General features: G+C 41.7%; 1 protein-coding gene across 1 annotated transcript in view; it reads left to right on the top strand.

The window, feature by feature from the left end:
- LOC111077529 overlaps window positions 1-22,856 on the top strand; it is a 76,091-nt gene that overhangs the window by 3,720 nt on the left and 49,515 nt on the right. The window lies entirely within an intron of this gene.

Here is a 22,856-nt window from a genome sequence, read left to right as displayed (position 1 = left end):
GAAGATATAGCGAATCAAAGTTTAAGTTTTCTAATATTTTACAGCGTCTGGATTAATAAAAAAAATATGTTTATTGGGTATGGTTTTATTTTCAGACATGAACTTTTTAACAATATAAGCTACTAATAATTAAAATTGTCCAAAGAATTCCAACGGTACGATTGTTGTAGTAAATGTACCCCATTTTATATATCACCAAGCACTGCGAGTTTACTTGGTATGTAATTCCAAATTTGCTACATGAAAAAATTCAAAAATGGCTAAATCAGAATGCCTGGAGTGCCATAAGTTTTCCAAACTCTAAAATGTGATTTTCGGAGGGTTGGTCATCCAATTTGAGCTCAGCCGTTTCTCTATAGATTTTTATGAACAATACTTTAAAGGACGCACAGTGGGGCCTCAGCCGCAAAGATATGACAAAGTCAATGAATTTTTTTAACGCTTTAGATAAATTCAAAACACAAATCCGATAGAAAATTTTCCAGAGTTTTCAAAAATGCAAGTTTAAAAAAAAATCGTATACATCGATAACAGTGACGCTACCTCGCACGAAAAACTGCAAAAAATGGCCTGTCGCAGCTCTAATTCCCAAACAAAATCACAATTTTGAAGTTTTTATCGATGTAGAAGACAAACAACGCAAAAATGCAGATAGGGTTTTTAATTTTATGTAAAGGATTATGCGAAGAGCACGTTTAAAAAAATTTCGGGAATACAAAAACATACTTTTTTTTAATTCAGGTCAAAGTCGAAAAACAAAAAAAGCAGGTACTAATGTACTAATGAAACTATATACTCAGGTACACTCAATAATTTAATCATTTTTAAGTTTTCGATACATAAATTATGTTGTTAGCTATTAATCAATTTGCAGGTAAGCCTTTTAAACTTCGACCTACCTTTTTGACCAGTTTTTAGCACTGCTTATGCAGATTGGATTTTTATATTTGACCTGCATTTGACCAAGTTTTGTAACCTGCTTTTTATTTTGCCAAAGGATGGTATATTCATATGTATATATATTGATGTCTTTTTTGTACAGCTCCATAGTCTTATTTTGACTTCTAAACCATTAAGTTGTGTATAAACAGTGAAAATTGCGATGGAAATATAAAATTGTATGAAATATTTAGAACTTTTTAGAACTATTTAGAACTTCAATTTCAGGAAGCTTTTTTTGTTGAAATAAATGTAGTATCGGACAACCCAGAGCAGCATATAAGTATAGGAAACAATATTAAACTTGCATATACTTGTATTAAAACTAAATGGGAGATCTCGCATCGTAATAAAAAAAGCAACCTGGTTAGTTGGAAAGCACTTGCTAGATGATGGACCCTCCACGTCCACAGGACGATATACAGGAAGACCAATCAAAACCCTGAAAGAGTTTTCAGCTTATACAAGAAAGAGAAAACTTGTAGATGCAACATGTCATATAGCTACGGGTCACTTATCGGAGGTGCTGTCAATCAAATATACGAACGACAAGGAAAACAAGAGGTCACATATCACAAAATCTGTTTCGAAGGCAAGCCCGATTAGACTTAAGAGAAAAAACAAGAGCATCGTCACGCCGCCAAATTCACAACTAAGGCCGTACACCGTTGAAGAGGCTTTGGCATTGTTTATGGATTTGGGAATATCTAAGGATAAATATTCAATATCAGCGAAAGTAAAACTGCAAGACCTGGTGGACCACACTGCGAATCGGCTCATAAAAAGCTTACCTTACCATCAGATTGAGAGTCTTCCGCGAAATCTCACATTGATCAGCAAGTGGGGATGTGATGGATCTTCAGGACAAAGTGCATATAAGCAAATAATAGAAACAATTGATAAATCCATTACAGATGCCAACTTGTTTATGACTTCTCTTGTCCCCCTGAGGCTAAAATCGGATGCTTCTGAACATTGTAAAAATCCCCGACCTTCGTCGGCCGATATTATTTAAATACGCCAAGGAATCTTCAGAATTAATAAAGTCCACAGTGACTGATATTAAGAATCAGATGGAATATATAAAGCCAGGATTATTGGAATTCGAGTATAGATCCAACCATTACTGTGAACTATGAATTTTCCCTTACTATGATTGATGGAAAAGTTCTAAACGAACTAACAAATACAAAATCGACCTTGACATGCGCTTTTTGCAAAAAAACACAAAAGGAATTTCAAAACTTGAATAATTCCTTAATTAAAGAGGAAAATTTCGAATATGGCATTTCCCAATTGCATGCAAGAATAAGATGAATGGAGTTTATTTTAAAACTTGCATATACCATCCCGCGAACGGAAGAATCGGAAAAAATTTTGAAATACACTTGTAGCAATGGGATATCACATGAGTCTGGAAACCAAATTTGGTTGCCCTAGCTCTTATAGTCTCTGAGATCTAGGCGCTCATCGAGACAGACAGACAGACAGACATGGCTATATCGACTCGGCATTTGTTATCTGCATCTACTATGTATATTCTACATCTAACATGTAGATTCTAAATGTATCTAGGGGTAGCTCGCGTACTGAACGCTGTGCGAGCTAGAAAGAGATAGTGTAGCGGGTCTATGACTGAAGTAGGCGGGGGAAGCAACAGAAAATTAATTTCTTCATTCTGGCTATAATTATGATCCGATCTGATTCAGATTGGGGCAATCTGGTAGATATGGTCATTCTCTACGATAGTGCGTTTTCCTATTTTTCGTATCTTTAAAAATGTGCCTGCCACAGATTTTCGTCCTTTGTGGAGGCGGAAGGGGCGGGGCGAAATTTTGAAATACACTTGTAGCAGTGTGATATCACATGAGTCTGGAAACTAAATTTCGTTGCCCTAGCTCTTATAGTCTCTGAGATCTAGCCGACAAACAAGACGGATGGACGGACAGACGGACAGACAGACATGGCTCTATCGACTCGGCTATTGATGCTGATCAAGAATATATATTCTTTATGGGGTCGGAAACGTTTCCTTCTATGCGTTGCACACATCCACTTTTACCACAAATACAATATACCCCTTAACTCTTTTTGAGTAGTTGTATAAAAAGTAGAGTCACCCAGAGAGTCCAAGGAAGGATCAAAGTGACCATACCAACAGGCCCAGCAGAGGGTAAAAGGTCTGCGAGGTGCCAAAGGAAGGCCAATAGGTAACGCTGTATCGCCAAGGCGGTCGAAAGAGAATCGGAGTGTGCGGAGCTGTGTACGTGGATTAGGCGCGAGCCGGGTCGGACACATAGCCACCAGCAAGCATGAGCGCGTCGGCCGCTGAACCAGCCTCGCTGAAACAGAAACGGACAGAAACAGTTCATTACAACCCGATTTGGCAACGTAAGCTTATCAGCCAGACCATCTTCGCCACCAACCTTGCAACTGTACAACCAATCAACGGGTACAGGATATCAAGAGCTTGATGAGAAATTAGTAACAGTCCATGGTCAAAATTGCCACATGAACTCACAATATGTAGTGGAGCATCATCACATTGCTTCTTATGCTGCCCTAGCGAAGGAGCTTTAATTATGGAAATCGAGGAACTCAGGAGAACCGCGCGGATCATCATCACCTATTCCAAAGCCACGCCGTTTTCCCGTCAACTTGGGTGATGGTTGAACACCAGTTCAACAGCCGGGAGAATGTTGAGTCGCTCAATTAAATCTACATAATATTACAAGAAAATACTAAACGTTGTCTCATGCAAATACTCATAATTAGAATTGTCTATGTCATTTCATATATTTCAAATAGGACTACACGAAAATTAAAATGAGATCAAGCAATAAACTGTCTAACGGTCAAGTACCTACGTATGTTCATGCAACCAAATGCGATCCGCCGCATTGGGTAAGTGCAACATATCTAAAAATACATACTCACAGGGAGCCTTGTCACTACTTTTCCCATAAAATAAGATTATCACTGATAGCTTTATAAGTATATGCTTTTGTTCAATAAAGTTCAGTATCAGAATCAGTCCCGTCCTAGTATAACCTACTGCCTGTAACTCATCTTCCATAGCAATCATCATGGGGTCGGAAATGTTTTTTTTCTGTGCGTTACACACATCCACTTTTACTGAAAATATACCCTTAACTCTTTGAGTACGGGTATAAAATTGGATATGAGATTTGAAATCAGCGACCTCAAATTAGTAAAAACTTTATTAAAGTTCTAGGAAACCTGCCTGAGTAATGGTTGTTAATATTTCGCTGTCAACGTAAAGGGCATGAACAAAACAAACCGATATAAATTAATTTATCCTAACATTTTGTCTATTACCTGTACTCTAGCCATGATTCAGAACCACAACAAACTACATCTTCCTTATACAAGATAATTATAACACTAGTCGACAAGACATTTCCGCTGTGGCCCAAAATGACTTTTTCTGATAGATTTCGGGATTAACAATTTTTTAACAAATTATGGTTTTTTATGGTTTAGTTTTTATAAAAACAATTTTTTAAAATCTGGTATTTTTTTCGTGTTTTTTTTTCAGAGGTAGTTCTTCTATTTTTCACATAACATAAGTATCTTATATCTGGTTGCATAGAAAAGTTTTGAAAAGCTGACAACTGCAGCTTAACGTCTGGAAGATATAAGGCTTTCAAATTCAAATTTGATTATTTTTTTGCGGTATTTTTATACCCGTACCCAAAAAAGAGTTAAGGGGTATAATGTATTTGTGGTAAAAGTGGATGGGAAGGAAACGTATCCGACCCCATAAAGTATATATATTCTTGAGCAGCATCAATAGCCGAGTCGATATAGCCATGTCCGTCTGTCCGTCCGTCCGTCCGTCTTGATGAGCGCCTAGATCTCAGAGACTATAAAAGCTAGAGAAACCAAATTTGGTTTCCAGACTCATGTGATATCACACTGCTACAAGTGTATTTTAAAATTTCACACCGCCCCCTTCCGCCACCACAAAGGACGTAAATATGTGGCAGGCACAATTTAAAAGATACGATAAAACTAAAAACGCAGTATCATAGAGAATTCCCATATCCAGATTGCCGAATCTGAATCAGATCGGATTATAATTATAGCCAGAATGAACAAATTAGTTTTCTGTTGGTTCCCCCGTCTACTTCAGCCAGAGATCCGTACATGGTATATAGGGAAAATAGCTTATTTTTCTTGTTCATTTTTTATTACGGTCACCGGGTTTGGTAGCGCTATCATCTGAGAGTAATGAAATCAATATTTTATTGCCCATTTTTATAAAATTATCAATTGAAACGTGTTCAAAGATATTTTCCCACGGTGCCACTTTGAGTTGGCTAATTATACCCGTACTCAAAAAAGAGTTAAGGGTTATATTAGATTTGTGGTAAAAGTGGATGTGTGTAACGCAGAGAAGGAAACGTTTCCGACCCCATAAAGTATATATATTCTTGATCAGCATCAATAGCCGAGTCGATATAGCCATGTCTGTCTGTCCGTCTGTCTGTCTGTCTCGATGAGCGCCTAGATCTCAGAGACTATAAGAGCTAGGGCAACCAAATTAGGTTTCCGGACTCATGTGATATCCCACTGCTACAAGTGTATTTCAAAATTTCGCCCCGCCCCCTTTGCCCCCATAAAAGACGAAAATCTGTGGCAGGCACATTTTTAAAGATATGATAAAACCTAAAACGCAGTATCGTAGAGAATGCCCATATCTACCAGATTGCCGAATCTGAATCAGATCGGATCATTATTATAGCCAGAATGACGAAATTAATTTTCAGTTTCTTCCCCTGCCCCCTCCTGCCAACGACAACACATCTAATTTTCCATCTCGCTCGCACACTCTGCCGCGCTCAGTACGCGAGCAACCCCTAGCGGAGGAGATGTAGAATCTAAATGGTACAGGTACAATCTACATATTAGATGTATAATATACATTGTATATGTAGATGTAGATAACAGATGTAGAAAAAAAATTTTAAATGTAAAATTTTTTTTTTAATTCTAAAATTCTAAAAAATCATATGTTCAAAAATGTAAAAATACTGACTGAGTACGGGTATAAGTAGAGTCGCGTCTTTAGAAGCGACTCACACGTTCCTTCTCGTTTTATATATGCCAACTTGCATTTCAAGCCTTTTTATTTTTTTCCGTTATGTTTTGTAGTTTTCTGATGGTTATTCTTGAAAACGCGTCAGCTACATGATTATCTTTACCCTTTAGATCAGCGATGCCCAAAGTCAGCTTACGGCAGGGCACTCACCAATACTCCCAGTGAAATCTCGAAGAAAAGACAACAACAAAATCATAACAAAAGTCGGGTAACACCAATCAGAGAAGAGACAAAACCGGTTTTTGCTGGACGGATCGCATACACACAAAGATGTTTGCATGTGTTGGTCTTTCGATATGCTGGCACACAGCAAAAACTGTGTATGCATACAAGAATTGCTTTCCTATGCTGAGGACAATTACAAAAACAAAAGGGCTCGGAGGGCAATGGGCCTGGGCATCGCTGCTTTAGATACTCTACTGTAAAATTATATTCCTCTAGTTCAAGCCTCATACGTGTTAATTTGGAACTGGGGTTTACCATTGAAAATAGATATGTAAGTGGTCTGTGATCTGTTTTGACAGTGAAATGTCTACCATAAACGTATGATCTGAAATGTGTTATTGCCAAATTATTTGCTTCTAGTTCCTGTTCAGTTTTACTCTTGTTACTTTCGCCCTTAGTGAATGATCTGGATGCGTATGCAACTGGAAGTTGGAGTCCGTTATGGTTATAAGTCAAAACCGCTCCCCACGCTTGCTTACTTGCATCCATTATCCGTCATCATTATTTGAAATGAATTCAGCGCTATCTTTAAACAAAATGGTAATCGCGTAAAACGATAAGAGCCATTGCTCGTTGAAAAAGAATTGAATTACACTAGTCAACACGACATTTACGCTGTGGCCCAAAATTACTTTTTCTTATATATTTCGGAGTTTAAAAATTTTTAACGAATTACGGTTTTTTTTTATGGTTTAGTTTTTTTTTTAAAGAATTTTTTAAAATCTGGTATTTTTTTAATGTTTTTTTTCGGAGGTAGTGCTTCTATTTTTCACATAACTTAAGTATCTTATATCTGGTTGCATAGAACCAACTGCTTTGCAGTTCTGAAAAGCTGACAAATGCAGGTATAAGTCCGACCAAGACACTTTGTAGCTGCAGCTTAACGCCTGGAAGCTTTCAAATTCCATAATTTTTTAAAAACTCGGGAAAAGTCGAAAAAAGAAATAATTCTTGGCCAACATGTTTAGTTTTAGATAGACGGAATTTGAAAGCTTAATATCTTCCAGGCATTAAGCTGCAGATACAGAGTGTCTGGGTCGTATTTATTAGCTTCATTTGTCTGCTTTTGAGAACTGCAATGTTCTATGCAACCAGATATAAGATACTTAAGTTATGTGAAAAATAAAAGCACTACCTCTGAAAAAAAAAATATTTGCGAAATAGCGCAAAAAAGTGAGTGACCGAGAATTTAGTGCTGTCTTCGCTGATTGCGAAATAGCGTAAGAGGTGGAAAGACCGGGAATTGGCGCGTGGACATAAATGATCAAGAGTGTTGGTGTTGGCTTAAATTACAGTGATTACGTAAGGGGGAGGTGCTGACACACCGCTATTTGTGGAGAACCGTGGCTAGAGCCATTGTTCTTTACAGTATGTATAAATGTAATGCGATTTTGTTGAAATTGGGTAAAATTTGCACATATTTTAGCAAAAAATCATTAAAGGTTATAAAGGTCAAATTAAACTCAAAACGGGATATATTTCCGGATAGGGGATGTTTGGCATTTTTTCAGGCTGAAGCAGTTTAAAAACGGACAGATCTATCCGAAAAAAGGCTGAAACGGCATCACTGCTCCTGATCCCCCCGTATCCTAGAACCATGAACAGGGCCGCATCTGGGTCAGGATCTGGGATCTTGGGTCTGGTCCCGACCCTCTTTCCAGTCGTCGGGTCCCATGAATGAGGTTGTTTCGACGTCCAGGCAAGTTTTGAGGATCATGTAGTCAGATATACTATCATATCTCGGATAGGCGTTGTACTGCCTTTCCTGCAATCAGTTCGGCGTAGATGTCCAGGGGGTCGACTCCGAGTATTGTTTCGAGTAATTTTGTTAGGGTTGACCTCAGCGCCCTTGTGATGCTCGTCTTATGTCTTCTTTTCCTTAGCCTGCCACCACACTAAGACCACACTAAGAACACCGAGATGTAGATCCAGTGCATTAAAGCAGGTGATAGGCCCCATGTGCTAAACATCTTCTTGGATGCTTCTTTCCACTACATTGGGCCTCCATACCAGCTTGCTGTCCTGTACAATGCCGAGGTATTTGACTTGTGTTTTTGGGGTCAACCTGGCTCTGTCGATTTTTGGAGGGAACCATGCCGGCACGTTGTATCTCTTGGTGAAGAGAATGAGGTCCGTCTTGAGCCCTTTGATACTAAGTCCTACTTTTTCCACCCACTCACATATCTCCCTGAGTGTTGACTCCATTATGGAGCTGAGCTTCGATGTACCAACTCCCGTAATAACTATGCCTATGAAATCCGCATAAGACGTTGTTTTTGGGGCTCTCCTCTCGAATCTCTCTTTATTGGGTCGTCGACCACCAGATTCCACAGGAGGGGCGGCAGGACCCCGACTTGAGGTGTGCCTCTGTGCGCCCCCTTTACCATGGAAGCGGTGCCTCACTCTGAATGCACCCGTCTACAGTCTATGGACCTGTGGATTCTCTAAGAGGATATGAGATCCGTTGGGGGGTGCTGATCTTCAGTTGCTATGTCTTGATGCGTTTTAGCGTCGGCAACCTCGGGGCATCCTGGGAAGTGAGCTTCCATTAGTGCTGTTAGGGCTTCTTCACTGCCCTCAGTCCACTGTCAGTCCTTTCGCTTAAGCTGACTCTGTATGGTAGGTTGCTTTGATAGCAACTTTCGGAGTCTAGCAGAAGTTTCTCCTCGAGTTTCTATGTGGCCTGAGTAGGGTTTTATATTTCTCATTGATTGTCTCATCGTTCACCTATTTGGCGATTTTGAAAAATTCTTTGAGGTTTTTTATCTTGAAGCGATAAGTTCCGGTTCGAGTAGTTTCTTGGATAGAATCTCTATGGACGTTTCTATGTCTTCCGCGGATTTCACTGTGCCCTGGCGAGTCGCGAGCTTCGATGTAACTGTCTTTTCAAATATATAAAGTCTATGAGTGACTCACCTCTGTCGTTGATATCGGGGCTTCCTCACACGCTATGGCGGGAATTGTCGTCCGTACCAACAGGAAGTTGCTGGTCTTTCGGGCTGGCTTCCGGAGCTGGCCTGTCGTGTGCCATATAGCCGGAAGCTACCATAAGGTGCTTTTCCTCGCTTTCTAGCATCACCGCAGTCAGGTCGTAAGTGCTCTAATGAGACAATAGGTAAGCATGGATGCCCTTTCGTGCGAGTACGGCGGTTCTTGTACTGCTTACCGATGGTGGTTGGATAAGGTTGTAATTAGAGGACTTTAGTCCAGCCACAGCATTGCCAGAGGCAATCCATGGCTCCTGGACGAAAGCTATATCGACGGGCCCTTGCTCCATAGCAATGAGGAGCTCCGTCGATGCGAGCTTGATTTTATGGAAATTGAGCTGCAGCACCCTCAACGTTATGAGTGGCTAGCTCAACTTATCTCGACGGGTTGACTATCAGAGTCAGGTCACCGTCCTCTTTCCCATCTGAGTCGTCCAGCGTCACTTAACGCTCTGCTGCAAGATCTCAACAATTATGATGTATTATTGCCCACTGTCCTGATCAAAGATCGTTCTGGAGCATTCGATTCTTGCCGAGCGCTTCTAGATTCTGGTTCTCAGCTGCATTTAATAACGTCCAGTTTTACAAATCAACTTCAGTTTCGGAAAAGCAAATCATCAAAAACAGTTTCTGGAATAGGCGATTCCAGCTTCATCACCGATGGATTGTAACATTTACCTGCACTCTCGATCTTCTACATATTCGACTCCCATCACTGCTGTTAATTTCCCACGCTACTGATTCTCTTTCTCGCTCGCACACTCTGCCGCGTTCAGTGCGCGAGCAACCCCCAGCGGAGAAGATGTAGAATCTAAATGGTACATGTAAAATCTACATTTTAGATGTATAATATACATTGTAGATGTAGATAACAGATGTAGCAAATTTTTTTTAATTTTTAAATTCTAAAAAATCGTTAGCTTAAAAATGTATTTACTGACTGAGTACGGGTATAAGTAGAGTCGCGTCCCCAGAAGCAACTCACACGTTCCTTCTCGATTTTACTTAATCTTGTTAGATTACGAGCATGTTACGCAAAGTCTGGAATTAATCTTCTATATTAGTTAAAACATGCAACATATATTCTTGTTTCATCTGCTGATGTTGGTGCTGGGTAGTTTTGAATTAATACGAACTTGGTGTCATCTGGCAATATTCCCTTGTCTGTGCACTTATGCCCCAAATAAGTTCCTTGATGACTGAAAAATAAACATTTATCTGGTTGTAACTTAAGATTGTATTTTCTGCAGTATTTGTGCTAATATGTGCTCTTTGGAACATCCTATTACGACCAAGACGTCCATGTAGAGGAATGCTTGTGCTGATGATAATCCAGCAAATGTCATGGTCATCATTCTTTGGAATGAGTTTGGCGCAATTTTGAGGCCGTAGGGAAATCTTTTGAATCTATGTGTACCGTTGTCTGCTGTAAACGATGTGACATTTCTTGATTGTTTCTCTAGTTCAATTTGTTGGAAACCTGATGTTAAATCCAAACAAGAGAAATACTTTGATCTTCCCAATTGATCCAAAATATCATCTATTCTGGGTAGTGGGAATCTATCGGCTATAAGTTTTTTGTTTATGCCCCTATAACACTAGTAAACACTAGAATTAGGCTGTGGCCCAAAATTTAGTTTCTTATAGATTTTTAAGAACTATTTTTTTTCGACTTTTCCCGAGTTTTTTAATTCAAAATTTCGAAAAATAATACCGCAAAAAATTATGAAATTTGAATTTGAAAGCTTAATATCTTCCAGGCGTAAAGCTGCAGATACAAAAAGGTCTGGGCCGGATTTATAGCTGCGTTTGTCAGCTTTTCAGAACTGTAAAGTTCTATGCAACAAGATAAAAGATACTAAAGTTATGTGAAAAAAAAATTACACCATAAAAAAAATAATAAAGTACTACAAAAATTGTTAAATCCCGAAATCTATCAGAAAAAGTCATTTTGGTTCACAGCCCAAATCAAAAGTTCAATTTTGTCGAGTAGTGTTATCAACTACCATTTTCCATCTTTTTTTGAGGATTGCCCGGTAATAATTTTTTTTGTACTAATAGCAATAGCTGTTATATGCGGATACTGAGGGCTCTATTATATTATCTTTTATAAGCTTCTTTATTTGAGTATTTATTGCCAGAATTACTCTATCCAAAGCTGTCGCATGGACCGCATGCGAAGTGAATGGGTTATTCTGAATAGGAGGGGGAGAAGAATTCTCTGGGGGTGAGAGTAAACGCTAAACTTTTATCCACAATTGTGTTCCTATGCAATAAGGCATGATGTGAGCGGCCACACACTCGAAACTTGCTAGCTTTGCATCGTACCACAGTGTGTCCTTGTTGCAGACAGTTGATGCAGAGCGATGCCGATTTGACAAATTCGAATCTTTGCATCACCACAAGCAGCGCAAATGCAGTCCACAGTAGTACACAAATGGTCTTTTGCATTGTTGGTTTTTAGCAGTCGCAGTAGAACACGCGAATGAGCTCCGATTGTGAGTCTGGCTTGGCACAGCTTTCTGCTCCTGCTTTAGTTTTGCCGATTCTTCGGCCGAAAGATGCTGATACCTGCGATTAAGCATTTTTTCGCAGTCAGCCCAAAGCGGCAGCTTCTCATAATCGAGCTGTTTTTCCCATTTCTGTTTGGTCACACGATCGACTCTGTTCAAGACGAGAGCATTGCATTTGAGATATTTTAGTCATCGCCTATCGACAACAAGGAACCATATATCGATGAGGTTGTATCGATTAGGTTAAACGACGCCTAATTAATGCGTCTATCTAAAAATAAAAATGCATGCCAAGGATAATTTTTTTTCGACTTTTCCAGAGTTTTTAAAATTGAAATTTCGGGAAAAAAATACCGCAAAAAAAATTATGAAATTTGAATTTGAAAGCTTAATATCTTCCAGGCGTTAAACTACAGTTGCAAAGTGTCACGGTAGGATTTATAGCTGTATTTGTCAGCTTTTCAGAACTGCAAAGTTCTATGCAACCAGATAACATATACTTAAGTTATGTGAAAAATAAAAGCACTGCCTCTGAAACAAAAAAACATATAAAAAAAGACGAGATTTTAAAAAATTAAAACAAAAAAAACTAAACCATAAAAAACGAGAGGCACGTGTGAGTCCCTTCTGGGGACGCGACTCTACTTATACCCGTACTTAGTCAGTATATACATTTTCTAGCTTCTGATTTTTTAGAATTACATTTTACATTTTATTACATAATTATTATTATTAAGATTAAGTAAAAAAATACACCTTTTATATGGACTGAAGAGTGCAGTTTAGCTTTCAACTATCTTAAACAGGCTCTTATAAGCCCTCAAATCTTACAATTCCCAGGTTTTAAAAAATCATTTTGCTTAACCACAGATGCTAGCGGGTGGAGCAGTACTAAGCCAATAGTACGATGGTAAGCTATCAGATGCATATGCCTCTAAGGCATTCACAAAAGGCGAATCCAATAAATCAACAATAGAAAAAGAATTACACTACTCGACACGAGTTTTCCTCAAGGAACAAAACCAACTTTTTCTTAAAGATTTGGGGCTTAGAAATGGTTTGAAGATATTTTTTTTTTCTATGGCAGAACTTTTTTTTAGATAATTTTTGAAAACTGTTATTTTTTTTGTAAGCTTTTTTAAGAGGTATGGCTTTGTTTTTTCACATAACTCTAGTATCTTATGTCTGGTTGTAAAGAACTTTATTTTGCAAAGATAATTAAAACAGCTAGAGGTTAAGCCCAAAAACTTTGTGATTTAGGATTACCGTCTGGGAAATAAAAAGCATTGAAATGCAATTATTATTATTTTTGTGCGGTATTTTTTTACGAAATTTTGATTTTAAAAACTCAGGAAAGGTCGAAAAAAATTTATATCATGTGTTCTCTATTTTTTCGTGTATAAGTACATTAATTAAGCGTCGTTTAAGGTATTGCTCATTAAAATCAATGGAGAAACTTTGGAGCTAAAATTCATTAACCAAACCTAAAAAATAAAAAAAAAAACAACAAAACAGACCGTTTGGAAGGTTGCGGGCCCAACTACCAATAGCGCAAAGAACTTGTTGCCAGCGGCTGCTTCGAACCTTCTCCCCCTGCGGAATATCAGGGACTTCCACATCAGCATCCACGGGAAGGACGCAGAGCTCGGTAATAGCTCGTCGAGTAGTACCAGTTGACGTACGAAGAACGGCAACTCTGATTACGCCATCAGCTCCAGGGATGACGTCGACGAATCGAGCTAGCGGCCACTTCAACGGAGGCAGCCCTTCGTCCTAGATGCAAACGATGTCGTTGACCTTGACGGACGGCTCCACGGACCTCCATTTCGAAACCAAGGATGCCCGTTCCGACTGAAGTGTACAGGTGCCGCTTAGTCATTTTGACAGCAGACTCCCAAAGTCCGCCAAGGTGGGAGGTGGGATGAAACGCCAATCGAAGCCAGTGTTCAGGCAGTGCGCATGAACGTCGTCGATATGATTCTGGCTTAAGAACAGGCGTTTTAGTTCCTCCAGCTCATTCCTTGCGCCAACGAAGTTGGTCGTATTGTCCGACCCATTACACCTTGGAATGCCTCTTGTGGCCGTAAAACGTTTGAGGGCGGCCAGAACCGAAGCTATCGTCAGATTCTTTACCCGCACCAGCCATACTGCCTTGGTGGCGAAGCCAATAAACACCGATATGTAACACTTCTGAGGGGCCTTGTTGCGTACATCGGTCTTGTAGTAGAAGGGTCCACAGTAGTCAATCCCGGTCACAGGGAATGCCGGTGACTTCTCCACTCGATACCTTGGCAAATCTGCCATTATGTTCTTCAGGAGACGAAGCCGATATTTACTGCAGATGCATTTCCGCAATGCGCGAGATCCCGTCTTTATTCCGCCTATCGGCCAATATGCAACCGAATCAAGCCGAGCAGCGACTGTGGCTCAACGACGGCAAACGTCAACGAATGATCCTTCGGTAAAATAATTGAATGGCGAGCATCATTATCAAGCGATGAGTGTTGAAGTCGTCCACCTATGCGAATAAATCCAAACCAGTCCAGAACAGGACACAGCAATGCAATGCTGCTTGAAGAATCAATTTTACTTTCATTTGTCAAAGCCTTATACTTTGGAGACAACGAAGCACTTTGAACAATGCGAAGGAGCATGTGGATTCCCCCACGAATATCCTCCAGTGTGAGCTTTGGTGACAAATTGACAAATTTTTGGATTTAACGAGAATCCTTTGACAAATTTAAAAACATATCCAAAGATTCGGTGCATCGTTCCAAACGAGATGATGTACTTGAAATTACGCGAAATGTCCACTCGAGCCGAAGTGAGCAGAGCCTTCTGCCGAACTTCAGGAAGGTCTCTCTCTGGAAAACAAGATTTGGGCCAACTATCCTTCTCCATTTGTAGAAATGCCGGTCCCTTCATCCAAATAGACGACTGCAAGAGTTCCTGAGGTGAGGCTGCCTTGGAAATTATGTCAGCCGGATTCAACGCTGTCGGGACATAATTCCATTCCATTCCCTGCGCCAGCTGCTGTATGGCATCGACCCTGTTTTGCAACGAACACGTTGAATTTCGAAGACTCTTCTTTCAGCCACGAAAGCACCACAGAGGAGTCTGACCAACAATAGACTTTGCAATTGAGCGCTTTTATCCTCAAGACCTCGCTTACCAAGTGCGCAAGAAGCGCGGCACCACAGAGCTCTAACTTGTGAATGCCGATCGTGTTCAGAGGTGCCAGCCGAGATTTCGAACAAAGTAGATGTGTCTGAACTCCAAAGTAACCGATCGCGTATAAATGCACGTTCCAAACGCAGCGAGACTGGCATCACAAAACGCGTGAACTTCGAGCCTGGCTCCAACTTGCAGAACGTAGAGAGGAAACTCAGCACGGTCAACTTCGGCAACATCCTGGCAGAATTGGGTCCATTCACTCCCCAAAGGCTGCGGCAAGCTCTCGTCCCAGTCCAACTTGCTTCTCCACATCTTCTGAAGAATTATCTTCGCCCTTGTCAACGTTGGTCCGATTAAACCGAGGGGATCGTAACACCGTAACTTTGTGGACGAACTCTCCTCTTTCAATCGCAATGGTGCGGCAAGAAGTATTTACACACCGTAGTGCTGATTGAAGTGCTCTTCACAATGAAGCTCTTCTGCGGACATCCTTGAGATTGGCTCGTAGACATGTTCTACTTCCCAGAACTTACGAACCAACTCATCTAACTGGCCAACTGGGGTAGGCGCAGGCGCTGCTCTTTGCGATGCAACGAATGATGACGACTGGGGCAGTCGATTGCAGCCTCCCGAGAACACCCATCCAAGGAGTGTTTTTTGCAGCAATGTCAATCCCGAAGCTAAATGGATTTGGCCAACGCACAGCAATTCAAAAAATAGATATGTTCCGATGAACAAATCAATTCGCTGTGGTACGAAAATCGATGGATCAGCAAGCTGTATATTCGACGGTACGCTCCAAGATTCAATGTTGAACGAATGGATAGGCTGCTGGTCTGTTATCCACGGAGCTACAATGGCCCTCATAGTTGTTGAGTACTCCGAGATGCGAGATTTTAGGACGATATCGACTCAGTAACCTTCTGTGGAAAAGCTGAAGTCTCCAATGCCTGAAACTGCAGCCAACGATTTCATTTTGCGAAGTTTTAGCTGCTCCACAAACCGAGAAGTGACGAAATGAACTTGGGAATCAGAATCCAAGAGAGCTCGACGTGGTACAAACGTGATAGCCAGATCCTTGATGAGCATAACAGCTGTTGCTGGAAGCACATCACACGAGATACGAGAGGACTGGGGAGCGCTGGGCGAAACTGCGACCATCGAGCTTGGTCCATAGACTGCGTGGATACGGGCGATGGCATGTTATGAAGCAGCGTATGGTGCTTTGATTGGCAGGTACGTCAGGGACCTGATCGGCAGTCTCGCATCTGATGGCCCTTATGCAAGCAGTTAATGCAAAGTGACAGTCGCTTGGCCTCTTTATGCCACGCTCTAGGAGACATCTTCTCAAAGCGCTTGCATTGCGAAATCAAATGGTCTTGGGCACGGCATAGCTCACAAAAAACTAAGCCCGCCGATGCAACGAATGATTTTTTAGGGTACGTACTCACGGTCTTTACTGGCTTGCTAGCCTGACCAGAACTCCCATGCAGGGCGTGATCAACATTTTCCAGGGTACGACATCTTTTGTCCAGAAAGGCAGACAATTTCTCCCAAGAGGATTGAGTCGATTGAGTCGCCCTCTCCAACTTCTGCACGACTGCGTGAACGATTACGCAATCGTCGATCTCTTCCTTTGTTGCCAGCGCTTCCAGCGTGCGAAGGTGTGCGGTGACGGAGTCCGTAAACGCACGCAGCTTGCCAACCGATAAATCTGATTGCTCCAGCCAAAATACCTCTCCAACGTGTGCCTTTAGGATGAGACGTTTATTACTAAATCGTTTTTTAAGTATATCTAATGCAGTCGTATAGTTGGTCTAGTTCATCGCCAATGAACTAATGGTGTCCAACGCCGCGCCGCTCAAACAGGATCGCAAATGTTGCAACTTCTCGATATAAGTCAGATCAGCTACACTATCAATCACAGCAGTGAACATTGAATAGAAGCATGACCACTCGGTATAGGCTTCGCTGAACTTGGGCAGCTGCGGCCAACGGGATCGATTGATGGATTGCGATTCACTAGGATCTATCCGAAAAGTGGAACAATGCGTAGGTTTTGAGTGCTTGCCTAACTCACGCTGCAGAAGGGTTTTCACTTTTAGTAAGGCAGTACCGAACAGCCCAGGCAAGTCACTAGTAATAGCTTGAAAATCCTAGTAGCTGGATCAGCACTAGCCGCCACTTCACCAACTGCAGCGCCACTCCACGGCGTGACATCCGAGGCGGACGCGATGTTTATATTGTCGTCACTCATTTTTGTTTTATTTTTAGTTTGTTTATGTGATTGTCTAGTTTACGGTAAACCCTCCACGAAACAGAGTTTTTCGAGCCGCCTGCGCATATCTAACGATAAGAGCGAAAGAGCGGTCAAAGGCAGCGAATGCAGGTAGAAAGCTGCAACTACGAAAGAACGGCGAACGCACGTACGTATGTATGTACGTATGTATGTCACTGAAATGAACCAGCACCGAGGGCGAAAGCGAAGATCAAAAATTCAACGAAATGAAGCAGCGCACATACGATTATTCTGTATATATGTACTCAAGAGGTTCCGATTCCGTATTTGCTGCTGCTAGCACACAATATATAAATTGCTGACTTTCCGAGTATGTTTTGTCACTAACCATACAGTAGATAGATGTGCCAGTTCATACACCGAACGTTTCGCAGATGAGTTTTCTGTCCCAGGTCCCCAGGCTGCTGGACCGGAAACGTTCGGGTGTGAACCTGAGACGTTCCGGCATTTTTTCGACATGTTCCATTCATGACGAGATACGAAAGCAAGCCGAGAATTGCAAATGTATGTGTGTACTCAGGCACGAAAAAATATATTTCAGTTCTTATTTTCCGAAAACGTTTTAAGTTTGTTTTGAGTTTCGTTTCCAGTTTAAGTAAATGTGTGTGTGCCATGTATTCACACATACTGTGCTTGTTGGCTTTACAATTTTTGGTCGCTTGAACTGAATTTCGGTTTTTCGTTTTGATTTGAAGGGCTGATGTATCGATCTGAGCTGTCCTGCCGCAACATAAATGAGGAATGGGCAGAGTGTGTGGGGGTGGGAAATAAATACAATATATACAAGTAAAGGATGTTATCTCTGCTCATATCTCCTAATCTAAAATTATCTTGAAAATTAGATTCGCTAAAGCTCTGGAAAATGTTCTACTAGATGTGTACATTTATTTTATTCAAAGCGTTCATAAAATATTTTTTAATTGTGCCACCTCTTTTCGGCTGAGTAACCACTGTAAATACAAACAATACAAACAAATAACAACTTTCAATTTTAAATTTTAAAACCAAAATCGACCTATTTAGGGCCAGATCAACCCTCAACCGGGCCCTGGGCAACCATCAATCTGGGGTGGAAGTGCGAGGGCGGCTGGTAACAGGTCCTGGTACGGTCATGTCTCTGCCACGGGTGCTGGCTAATTGTAGTCGGGCGGAGAGAAGAAAACGACTGGGTCCCAGAGATTCTCTGGCCAGCGCCGGAAGAATGTTAATCACCTCGCTCAGGAGAACTCAGACCAATACCAAAGCGAGCAGCTAGCGTGAGCAGCTAGCGTCGGAAGCGGTCGCTGAAATTGACGATGAAGCAAATGCAGGGTTCGTCAATAGAGTCAATGAAAGTCAATTTTTTAGAGGGGAATCCCTGCTCACATTCGTCAATCGAACAGTAGCGGGGAAAAAACTAAAATTGCTCATAGATACGGGTGCTGCAAAAAACTACATTAAACCCCTAAAAGGACTGCGGGGAGTTGTCTCGGTAGAAGCCCCATTCGTTGTTAAGTCCCTACATTGTTTTAACAAAGTCGAGCGTAAATGCTTTCTGACCATCTTCGGTGTAAAAAGCCTGTTCTTTATTCTGCCAGAACTGTCAACTTTTGTCGGCATCATAGGGCTCGACACGTTATCTGAAGATGGCGCTAATATTGACTTAGGGTCAAAGAAACTTCACTTGGCTAAGGGACCTGAAAAGATTCTGTTCCACAAGTGCCCCAGCGTCAATTTCACAAAAGTAAATGACATTGTAGTACCACCAGTTGTAAGTGTGGCTTTTCTAAGAATGATGTCTAACCGAATAATAGCCTTTGCAGACCCAGAAGAAATTCTGCCGTTTAACACAGCAGTTGTGGCCACGATTATGACCGAAGACGACGAGCCGGTATATTCAAGAATGTACTCCTTTACTGTAGGGTCCACCGACTTTGTCAATGAAGAAGTCAAGGAGCTATTGAAAAACCAGATTCTTCGCCCATCAAGATCCCCCTACAACAACCCCATCTGGGCTGTAGGAAAGAAAGGTCTTGATGACACAGGTTCAAGACAGCAAAGGCTTGTCATTGATTTTCGAAAGTTAAACTCAAAGACCATTGCAGACAGATATCCGATGCCCAGCATCTCTATGATACTATCGAACTTAGGAAAGGCCAAGTATTTCACTACCCTTGACTTAAAGTCAGGGTACCATCAGATCACGCTCGCAGAACGTGACCGGGAAAAGAACTCATTTTCTGTTAACGGGGGCAAATATGAATTTTGCCGGTTACCGTTTGGCCTTAGAAATGCGTCAAGAATATTCCAACGGGCCATAGATGACGTACTGCGTGAGCATATCGGAAAGATATGTAGATGCTGTTATTGTCTTCTCCAGAAGTGAAGATGAACATGTGAAGGACATTGACAGGATTCTAGAAAGCCTTTATGTCGCAAATATAAGGGTGTCCAGGGAAATATCGCAGTTTTTCAAAGAAAGCGTTGAATTTTTGGGATTTGTTGTGTCTAGAGAATGCACCAGAACAAGCCCTGACAAGGTCAAGTCCATACAAGATTTCAGGCAACCTACCTCTCTTTTTGAGGTAAGGTCCTTCCGGAGGCTTGCGAGTTACTATAGGTGTTGCATTAACGGCTTTGCCCAATATGCTCGACCCATCACAAACATACTGAAAGGGGACAACGGCAAAGTCAGCAAACAACGTTCAAAGTCGATGTTTAAAGGAGGATACTAAATGTACCACCTGGTTTTACAATAAAACGTCACGAACAGATTATTATACAAATATGTTTATTCATTGTCGATTAGGTCGATTAGGCGACGATGTGTCAGGTACTAGTGCTACGTCCAGACTCAACTAAGGGCAGGCGGACCGAATTGCCCGTGCCCTAATACAAGCGCGAGAAAGATAGATGAAGAGAGCGATAGCGAAGGCGAAAGAAAGAAGTCAGCTAGATGCATATATAAACCGCGATTCGTGTTTATATATGCGACGAAAGAAAAGTGCGAGACATTGCAAAGGCATGCAAGTGCTAGACCCGATCATGACCATTGCGAGGGCAGGCGAAGGCGAAGGCACTAGGGCAGACGGACCGAATTGCCCGTGCCCTACGCGATGCTACGACATAGAGAGCGAGAGAGTTTTCGAGAGATCGAGAGAGCTTAAATGAACGGTAGAACGAAAGAGCGACAGAGCGAGAATGATTGAAAGGAGAAAGGCGCGAGACGAAGGAACGGTTGAAACGGCTATTACAGTGGGCAGTGCGAATAACGAACAAATAACAGAAATTACTTTAAGTCTTCAGCACTGACTAAACATACTAAAAAATGCTCGGCTGGGAGACCAAACAGTCGATTTGCATAGAATTTGACGAAGCCCAGAAGTAAGCTTTCGACAAGCTTAGAAACATTTTTGCGTCGGAGAACGTCATACTTCATTACCCTGACTTTAACCTCCCATTTTACTTGACCACAGACGCGTCTTCTACCGGCATAGGCGCGGTGCTGTCCCAAAAAAACCGTCCGATCACAATGATTTCTAGGACCTTAAAGGACAGCGAAATTAACTACGCAACGAACGAAAGAGAGCTCCTATCCATAGTATGGGCATTAGACACTCTCCGTCACTACCTTTACGGTAAAAACGATATTAACATCTACACAGACCTCCAGCCCCTCGTATTTGCGGTCGTGGACAAGAACCCCCAAGATAAAGCGCTGGAAAGCCCGAATCGAAGAGTCTGGGGCGAGAGTCCTTTACAAGCCAGGCAGGGACAACCATGTCGCAGATGCGTTCTCGCGGCAGAGTTTCAACGCCTTGGAGAGTGCCAGCTGGTCATACGCGGCAACTACTCACAGTGAGGTCTCCCTCACTCAATTGAGACCACTGAGACCATCAAAACAACTCATTTTCTTGTTCCGAGAGAAAACTAGAAACTTTCTCAATTTCGTCACACGGTAAGGACTTCTCGAAGCGATTAAAGAAGTTATACAACCAGAACGGGTCAACGCAATACACTGTAGTTTACCAGTATTGGCCTTTCTGCAAATTGACCTGATCGAAGCCTTTCCAGCTACAAAATTTTGGTACTGCAAAACGATGGTCAGTGACATCACTAACGAAGACGAAAAAACCGAAATAATAACCACTGAGCATAATAGAGCGCACAAAGCAGCCCGAGAAAATGTGAAGCAGGTACTCCGCGACTACTACTTCCCCAAAATGGGAAAGATAGCAACGGAAGTGGTGGCCAACTGTCGGACATGTGCCAAATCCAAATATGACAGGCATCCCAAATAACAGGAACTCTGGACCACACCGATACCTTCACGGGTAGGTGAAATGGTACACATAGACATTTTCTCGACGGCTGGTAAATCTTTTTTAACGGCCGCCGACAAATTCTCAAAATTTTCTCTGGTACAGCCAATTGCTTCCCGCACAATCGCGGATGTCAAGCTCCCACTCCTACAGATTGTAAACTTTTTCCCTGGGATTAAATGGATTTACTTCGATAATGAAGCAGCATTTAATTCCGAGACCATCCGGTCAACCCTAAAAAATCAATTTGACATCGACGTCGCGAATGCTCCACCCTTGCACAGCACCTCAAATGGGTAGGTAGAGCGGTTTCACAGTACCTTGGTGGAAGTCGCTAGGTGTCTGAAAATACAGAGGAAGATCGAAAACACGGTCGACCTCATCCTCCAGGCAACTATAGAATATAACAAAACATTTCACTCGGTCACAAATATGAATCCAGTCGAAGTGATACACGCGACCTCGGACCTCAGTGAAGAAATTCGCCAGAAACTCGAAAAAGCTCAGCAAGAACAGCTCACGCCTTTATGCGTAGAGAACAGAATACAAGCAGATATGGGTACTACTGTTCTCATAAAAGGGAGGGTGGTCCATAAGGACAACCTAAAGTAAAAATTTTAAGTTAATTAGCGTAGTTTTGCCTTTGAAATTTTGTAGTTAATAAGCTTTTACCTTCCATTTCTACTACGGCCTCTTTCAATATATCTTCGTGATCGTAACGACGGCAACTATAGCCGGAGCAACACTGACAGACTACTCACATGCAGACTACATTCCGGTAATTGACGGACGGACAGTAGTTTGAAAGGAGTACTTCTACGTACGTCATTCCATTGGAGGCGATTTTGAATAAGGGTTCCACCGAGATCAGCGCAACCCAGCTATTGGGTGTCGCAACTAGAAGGGCTCTAGCTAGTAAAGAATAAATAGTTTTTGTAATCGAAATACCTAGACCTAAGTTTATCTGTAAGAAAATAACTATCTTTCCAGTCCCTATTGAGTCTACCTTATCTCCATAAGCTGAATGAGGAAAATTTGCAATGGATCGACGAGGTACAAACGCGCCTGGTTATTGGCCCAGTGTTGGCCACAACTACAGGTTTGGTCCTATGCGCCATCATGATTGCAATATCCTGGTGGTTGCGGCTCATGCAACAGAAAAGTACAGCCATCGCCATACAGCAGCTGTTGAAAAGCATTAGCTCGACCGAGGACGGTCAGGACTTAAAGGGGGGAGTAGTTAACGAGGGCTAACCAATTGTGCACTGGGCGAAGGAATATCTGCCAAGTTTG

This window comes from Drosophila obscura, unplaced genomic scaffold, assembly GCF_018151105.1.
Source record: "Drosophila obscura isolate BZ-5 IFL unplaced genomic scaffold, ASM1815110v1 contig_193, whole genome shotgun sequence".
Classification (NCBI taxonomy): Eukaryota; Metazoa; Arthropoda; class Insecta; order Diptera; family Drosophilidae; genus Drosophila; species Drosophila obscura.
This window is presented reverse-complemented; position numbering and strand designations above follow the sequence as displayed.